Source organism: Peromyscus californicus, unplaced genomic scaffold (assembly GCF_007827085.1).
Source record: "Peromyscus californicus insignis strain IS unplaced genomic scaffold, ASM782708v3 Scaffold_10__1_contigs__length_136768540, whole genome shotgun sequence".
NCBI lineage: Eukaryota > Metazoa > Chordata > Mammalia > Rodentia > Cricetidae > Peromyscus > Peromyscus californicus.
In genome coordinates this window covers 2312368-2319703 of record NW_026294391.1, presented here as the reverse complement: position 1 = coordinate 2319703, position 7336 = coordinate 2312368, and positions in this window count along the sequence as shown.

Here is a 7336-nt window from a genome sequence, read left to right as displayed (position 1 = left end):
GAAAATTGCTTTGCATCTTAACTGCTGCTAAGACCCTGTGTACTTGGAAGTTTTCCTGTGTCCTGCATGATCCCACAGCTGCTCAGACCCAAGTAAACACACAGAGGCTTATATTAATTATGAACTGGATGGCCTATGGCTCAAGCTTCTTGCTAGATAGCTCTTATAACTTAACCCATTTCTATTAATTTATAAGTTGCCATGTGGCCGTGGCATTACCGGTTTGCTGGCATCTTGCTGCTCCTTGGGCAGCAATTGGTGTCTCCCCCAACTCCACTCTCTGCTCTCTGTCTCTGCTTCAATTTCCCATCTTGTTGTAAGCTTTCTTGCCATAGGCCAAAACAGCTTTATTTATTATCCAATGGGAGCCACACATATTCACAGCACACAGAAAGACATCCCACAGCAGCCATGTGCAAACTGTGACCAAGCAGGATGCTGGAGAATTGATTGCCTCAATTTGCCAAGACAAGGTAGGCTGGTTTCCCCCAAATTCCTGCTCCACAGGAAAGTCTGTCAGATCTTCTGGTTTTGGCAGCTAAAGATTGATACTGCCTTGGGACCTCTGTCTCCAATGACCAGAAAAGCTGTCTCACTTCTGCTTACTCAAGTGAAATTATCCGTCTCAGATCTGATGTTGTTTGATGACTATGGTACTGATAGATTTACTAGTTTAACAGCTGTCTCCTGACCCCACAAGGCTACTACTACCTTGGTAGCTCATTAATTTACTAGTTAAGTTTCCTGTTTAAAATACAGACAGCTTTGCCTTGTTCACAGGCTTCATAGAAAAGAATAAACAGGCTTCAGAATTTTAGCATTGATAAATGCAGTTTTGATAAACGGATAGAGCACTGACTACAGTTTTCAGAAGTTCTTACATTTCTGTGGATTTTACTGGTTCCAGCTTTTAGGACTGCATAGAGGCTTTTTCAGCATTACTGTATGTCTCCAGTCACATATGACAAAACTCTACTGAAATGCCAACTCCTCCCCTTCTGAAACAGGCTACATTAGAGAGGGTATGGAAGCCTGCAGGTGTGTTCAACTCTGTTACTCCTCCCCTGCTCCTCAGCCTCCTCCCCTCCCCCTCCTTTGCTCTCTCAACCTCTTTCATTCAGTAAATTCCCTCTGGTTGTCTTCTAAGTACAGACTTAAAGGTATGTTTCATTGGGCTAAAACCAGGTCCAGTGAAAAATGTTTAACCCAAAGACATTGCCTTTGCTATGACACCAAGGTATAAATTTGTTCCAGTTGTTTTACAGGTACCTACAGGTTCCTTGGGAAAGAGTTTTGCTATTGTATCAAGAAATCTGGCCTGGTGTAAACTAATATCAGTCTCTAGAGCCCCTGTTTGACCTCACCCATCTTTGAGCCCGTATTTTACAGGTGCACTCTTTCTGCCAGACATGTGTCAAGGCTAACCCACAGGGGATCCTCCAGATACACCAGCCTCTGCACCAGTTCTGAGAACATCAACTGGGTGAATACTGGCAGGTTGACTTCACCCACATGCCTACTCATAAAAAGCTCTATTATCTCTTAACTCTTATTGATATCTTTTCAGGATAGATATAGGCACTCCTCACCTCCAAGGAAATAGCAGATGTTATGGCTCAGGTACTCCTGGAACACATCATCCCATGATTTGGCATGCCATCCTCTCAAGCTCCTGGGACACCAGTGTTGGTATCATCTCTCCAGGCTCAAGTGGGCACTTACCCAGGATAGATGGTCTGTCCAGCAACTGGGACCCTCCACCCTCTGGTTTTCCAAATTGTCCCAATCCACTCTTCTGCCTTCCTCATTCATCTTTGTCAGTACAACCAGGGCACATCTCTGTTCCATTCTTATTGGCAGCCTTCACTCTTCCCATGGCTAGTCCCATTCATAGGGCCAGTGATAACAACATTTTTTTATCCTAGCAATGTGCCTTCTCTGGTTCCTCGAGAAATAGATCCCTGAGGTCTCCAGGATGGCAGTTAACCTAATGCTTCTTCACTCATACCTCCTGCTGAGCCTGAGCCCACTGACTCCTGACTCCTCCTCCCCATGTTGTCTCATGCTTTTACTTTTACTTTTGCCAGCAGGAAGTAACCAGACTTGAACCAGTGCCCATATATCCAAGAAGGTTGGGATGTCCTGTTGGGAGCTCTCACCTAAGCTCCCTCCTTTCTCTCCAAACCCTGCCCCTCAGAAAACCCATCAAGCCATTGCTCTTCCCCAGAGCTGCTCAAGACCACACCTGTAGGGTATTTAAGCTCCAGTCCATAGACCTGTCACATGATTTCTCCCTCTTCTCCCGAGATCACTCAGGGGTGCTTTGCTCAGATTAAACCTAGTCCTTTACCTTTTAATTCAGGTTGATTTGTCTTACTACACCAGCAGAGAAACCTGGTGCCTGGGATTCAAAAATACTTATAGGGAATAGCTTTTAAGAAGTGAAACATCATCTTGGTAGATTTTTCCTTTGATGATTATGAAATGTCCTTCCCTGTCTCTTTTGATTAATTTTGGTTTGAAGTCTATTTAGTTAGAATGGCTACATCAGTTTGTTTCTTAGGTCCATTTGCTTGGAATATTTTTTTTCAATCTTTGACCCTGAAGTAATGCCTTTCCTTAATTTTGAGGTGTGTTTCTTGAATGCAATAGAAGGATGGATCCTGCATTTGCATTCATTCTGTTAGTCTCTGTCTTTTTATTGGGTAATTGAGTCCATATATGGAGAGATATCTGTGACCAATGATTGCTAATTCCTATTATTTATGCTGTTATTGGTTGTGTGTGTGTGTGTGTGTGTGTGTGTGTGTGTGTGTGTGTGTGTGTGCTTCCATTCTTTTGTTATTGTTGGTGTGAGATTATTTATTTCCTGTGTTTTCATGGGTGCAGTTAATCTCTTGGGTTGGAGTTTTCCTTCTAGTACCTTCTCTAAGGATGGATTTGTAGATAGATATTGCCTTTATTATGTGTTTTTTTTCTCTTGGTTTCTGTTTCCTCTCTTGTCTTCTGGTTAGTGGAACAGGGGATCTGTGCCTGAATTGGGGGCTGGTACAGGACAACAAGGAGGGGAGGGGATTATGGATTATGTATGTGTGGGAGGATGTGTCACAGAGACTATGGGAGGTCCACTGGTGAATTTCTTTGAAGGGATTTTTGTTTCCCTGCATTTCTTTAAGGCTCCCCCCCATTTCCTCTTTAAGAACCACTATCATCTTCATATAGTTGTTTTTAAGGTCTTTTACTTTTGCTTCAGCTATGTTTGAATATTCAGGGTCTGCTGTGGTAGGATAGCTGGGCTCTAGTGTTGATTTATTGTCCTGGCTGTTTTTTATTTTGTTTTTATGCTGGCTTCTAGGCTTCTGGGTTTGAGATGGTTATAGGTGTAGGTATTAATTTCTGGATTTGTCTTTTTGGGTGGATGTTTTTTTCCTTGATTTCTGTTTCTTCCCTGTATTTTCAATGAGTGTAATGGTTGTGTGTTCCCTGTTTTTCTGGCGTGATCAGTTGGTGTATTCACAAGGAATGCCTGCTGGTATTGGAGCCAGCCAGATTCTGGACATCAGTTGCTCCCAGTTTGCTTAGGGCTTTCATACCTACAGCCAGCCCTCCAGGGACCCAAGTTCAAGACAAACACCAAGTTGTCAATGTTGGAGATTGTTTTTATGACTTTCACATCAGCATCTCCTTTGAGTTCTTGTCCTATAGTAATTAGAAATGCAAATTTGTGGGCCCTACCCTAGTTTGGCAGGATTACAGCTCTAGGAATGTGGCTTTTCAGGAGTTGTTCTAAACTCTATAAGTGAATGTGAGACACTGAATGTGAGAGCCAAGGGTTTAATGAGTCTGTGGAGGGGCCCAAGGGAAAGAGAGAAATCTCAGCTTCTTTCTTTCTGTATCTGGCAAGAAGGCAGAGGAGAGAAAGAGACCACCCTGCATTTTCTAGCATCTTGATGAACAGATGCTAGAAAATGCCCTTATGTAGCCTAAGAATTTTCTTTTTAAAAAGTTTTGTGTATTTTATTTTATGTGTACATATTGAGTGCTTGCATGTATACCACTTTTGTGCCTGGTGCCCTCAAAGGCAAGAAGAGGGCATCAGATCACCCAGAACTGGAATTACAGGTAGTTGTGAGCTTCCATGTGGATGCTGGGAACCAAACCCAGGTCATCTGTAAGAGCAGAAATGTTCTAAACTGCAGAATCATCCCTTCAGCCCCTTAATAATGTTTTATGTTGCTAATAACACAATTATACAAACAGTGAAAGGGTTTTGTGGTGAAAGGGTATCTCAGCAATTGGGGTCCAGAAATACCACAAAATCACAACACACAACAAACCTCATGCAAGAGATTGATTGGGGATGGTGGATGCAAAATGGCTGCCTCTGAGAGGGGATGGAGACAGCAGCAGGCCAGGTTGTGATGGTGGGCTTTATGGGGAGGGGGATATGAAGCATGCCCATAGGGAAAATATGGAGAAAGTTTGAATGGTGATATATCACATTGGTTATCAGTAATAATACAGCCATCGTCACTGAGTCACTGAAGTTGGGGTAGGGGGTAAGGGAGATCTGAGGAATCTGGTTCCAGAATGTAGGCGGTTCTTAGTTGACCAACAGTGTTAAGTGTAATGGTAATTTTCATGGTCAATTTGTCTGTATTTGAAACAATCTAAGATAAACAACTTTGAGCATGTCTATGAGGGTGTTTTCAGAAAGGTTTAAATGAAGAGGGACGATCTACCTTGACACTAGGTGCCATAATCCCATGGGCTGAGATCCTGGGATGAATCAAAAGTAGAAAGGAGAAAGCAAGCTGAGCACCAACATTTACATATCTGACTGTAGATGTAATATATTTTTGGCTGCCTTACCTTCCCTGTTATGTAGACTATATCCCCTCAGACCATGAGCCCAAATAAACCTTTCTTCCCTTAACTTGCTTTTGTCATATGTTTTGTAACAGCAAGGAGAAAAATAAATACCATAAATTATAAAGGAAAGAGATTTATTTTGACTCACACCTCTGGTCCAAGGTTAAGGATCTGAATCTGATGTCAACCTTCTTGCTGGCAAAGTCCCATGACAGCACAGAGCATCACATGACAAGCAACTGTAAACACAAAGAGATCTTGCCAAACAGGACTTTAAATATCTACTTTTAAGATAACCCATTAATTCAGTAATTGCACCAATGGCTTAATCAATTCATGAAGACAGTGCTGATCACACCTTAACATCACATAACAGGAATTACATTTCCATCGAGATTCAGAAGGCAAGAGTGGTATGCCAACCTAGCTCAGGCCTTCAATTTCTAAATATGTCCTTGCCCTGGGACCTTGTGCTAAAGCACTAGTGGGTGTCTTCACATATGCTCTGAGCATCAACAGACAACTGTAGATTTAAGGCTTTAGGCAGGAATAACTCTCTCATCTCCCTTCCTTTATTATCAGTCAAATATATTTCTCATTCCAGGCTTAATGTCCTTCTTCAATATGTCTAATCCCCTTCCTTTTTCTCATAGGCTCTTGGAGTCCTATTCCCAAGTAGGGGAAATGGAATGAAATGGAAAAGGGAAAGGGGGGACTCATATTAGCTCTAGGGAGAACTCTGAGCTTTTCATGTTGCATAGTAAATAATGATGCTTAGTCCAACTTCTTTCTGAAACTTTGATTCAGGATATTTTGACCTCCTACCACTCCCTCTTGCTCAAACTCTAGGAGATATTACTTCAATGTGAGTATTTCCATCCCTTGCAGAAGAAATTAAATCACCAGCTATAAAGCATTGTGTTCTTAAGGAGAAGAATTAAAAAGGCTGGGAACAATTTTTCCCCAAAAGGGAGGTTTCATTCACATTTAAAAGCAAAGTAAAATAATGATGAAATAAAAAAATATAAAAGAAGAAGAGAAAGAAGAAGAAGAAGAGGAGGAGGAGGAGGAGGAGGAGGAGAAGAAGAGGAAGAAGAAGAAGAAGAAGAAGAAGAAGAAGAAGAAGAAGAAGAAGAAGAAGAAGAAGAAGAAGAAGAAGAAGAAGAAGGAGAAGAAGAAGAAGAAGAAGAAGAAAGACTCTGCCTTTTCTTATCACACCTCTGTCTCCTCTATCTCTCCAAATTCTGGTGACTTGCCTGCTACCTTCCTGAAAAGGATTTCATTTACATATTGCCTCAATAAGTGTTGCTAAGGGATGGAAACTGCATCTGTGAAACATAATGTTTAATTTGTCCATTTTTTTTCAGTGGAGAAAGCTTTAGTATGGATAATTTCAAACATACAAAAAGCAGATATAATAGTACCGATGCTCCATGACTCACTCAGTATGGGCCCACAACCAGATGAATCTATTGATAGAAATTCCCACCATGCCCCCATGGTCGGGCACGGTTGTGCATGCCCAGCAGGACACTTAGTCATCTCTGCCTAGTCATTTCTGGGTCATACGTCCTTACAAGTCGCGTGGAGGTGACCATGTGATCTCTGCGTGTGGGCCTGTGTGTGCAAGTGTGTCCTGGCCTTTATAAGGCAGCACCATGTTCCCCTGGTTTCTTTCTTGAACGCATCTTTCCACAGGCCTGATCACATCTATCCCTTTCTCTTTGTCTTGATAAAACTCTTGTTAGTGGATTCTGTCATGTGTCATGACTTTTCCTTTGGGGCAAGAGCGCTATAAAAATCAACATCTAGCCGGGCGGTGGTGGCGCACGCCTTTAATCCCAGCACTCGGGAGGTAGAGCCAGGCGGATCTCTGTGAGTTTGAGGCCAGCCTGGACTACCAAGTGAGTTCCAGGAAAGGCGCAAAGCTACATAGAGAAACCCTGTCTCGAAAAACCAAAAAAAAAAAAAAAAAAAAAAATCAACATCTATAATCTGTTGAAACATTGAAAGTGGACAAGGATTTAGCACACCTGTTATGGTTGAACTTTAAAATGTGCCCTACAAATTCATGTATTCAATGTTCAGTCCCAACTAATGATGCTCTTTGGGAAGGTTACAGAAACTTTAAGAGGTAAAACCTAGCTGTAAGAAATAGGTCACAGGGGAATCTGGGGGACATCTTGTACCTGCCCCCTTCCTATGTCCTTCTCTTTGTGTTCTGGCCACAATTACTTCCTTGGTGTGATTGATAGAACCTTCCAAAACCATGAACCAAAAAAAATCTTTTCTCCTTTGAGCTAACCTGCCAATGTATTCTGTCACTATCACCTACCCTACTACATCATAGCTTGATGATATAACACACTGTGGTATTAGTTATTTCTCCTTGTGATCTCACACATGCCTGGGAGCTGCCACTGGGGGCTGATACCAAACATCAACAGGGAGGATCAAATATCAT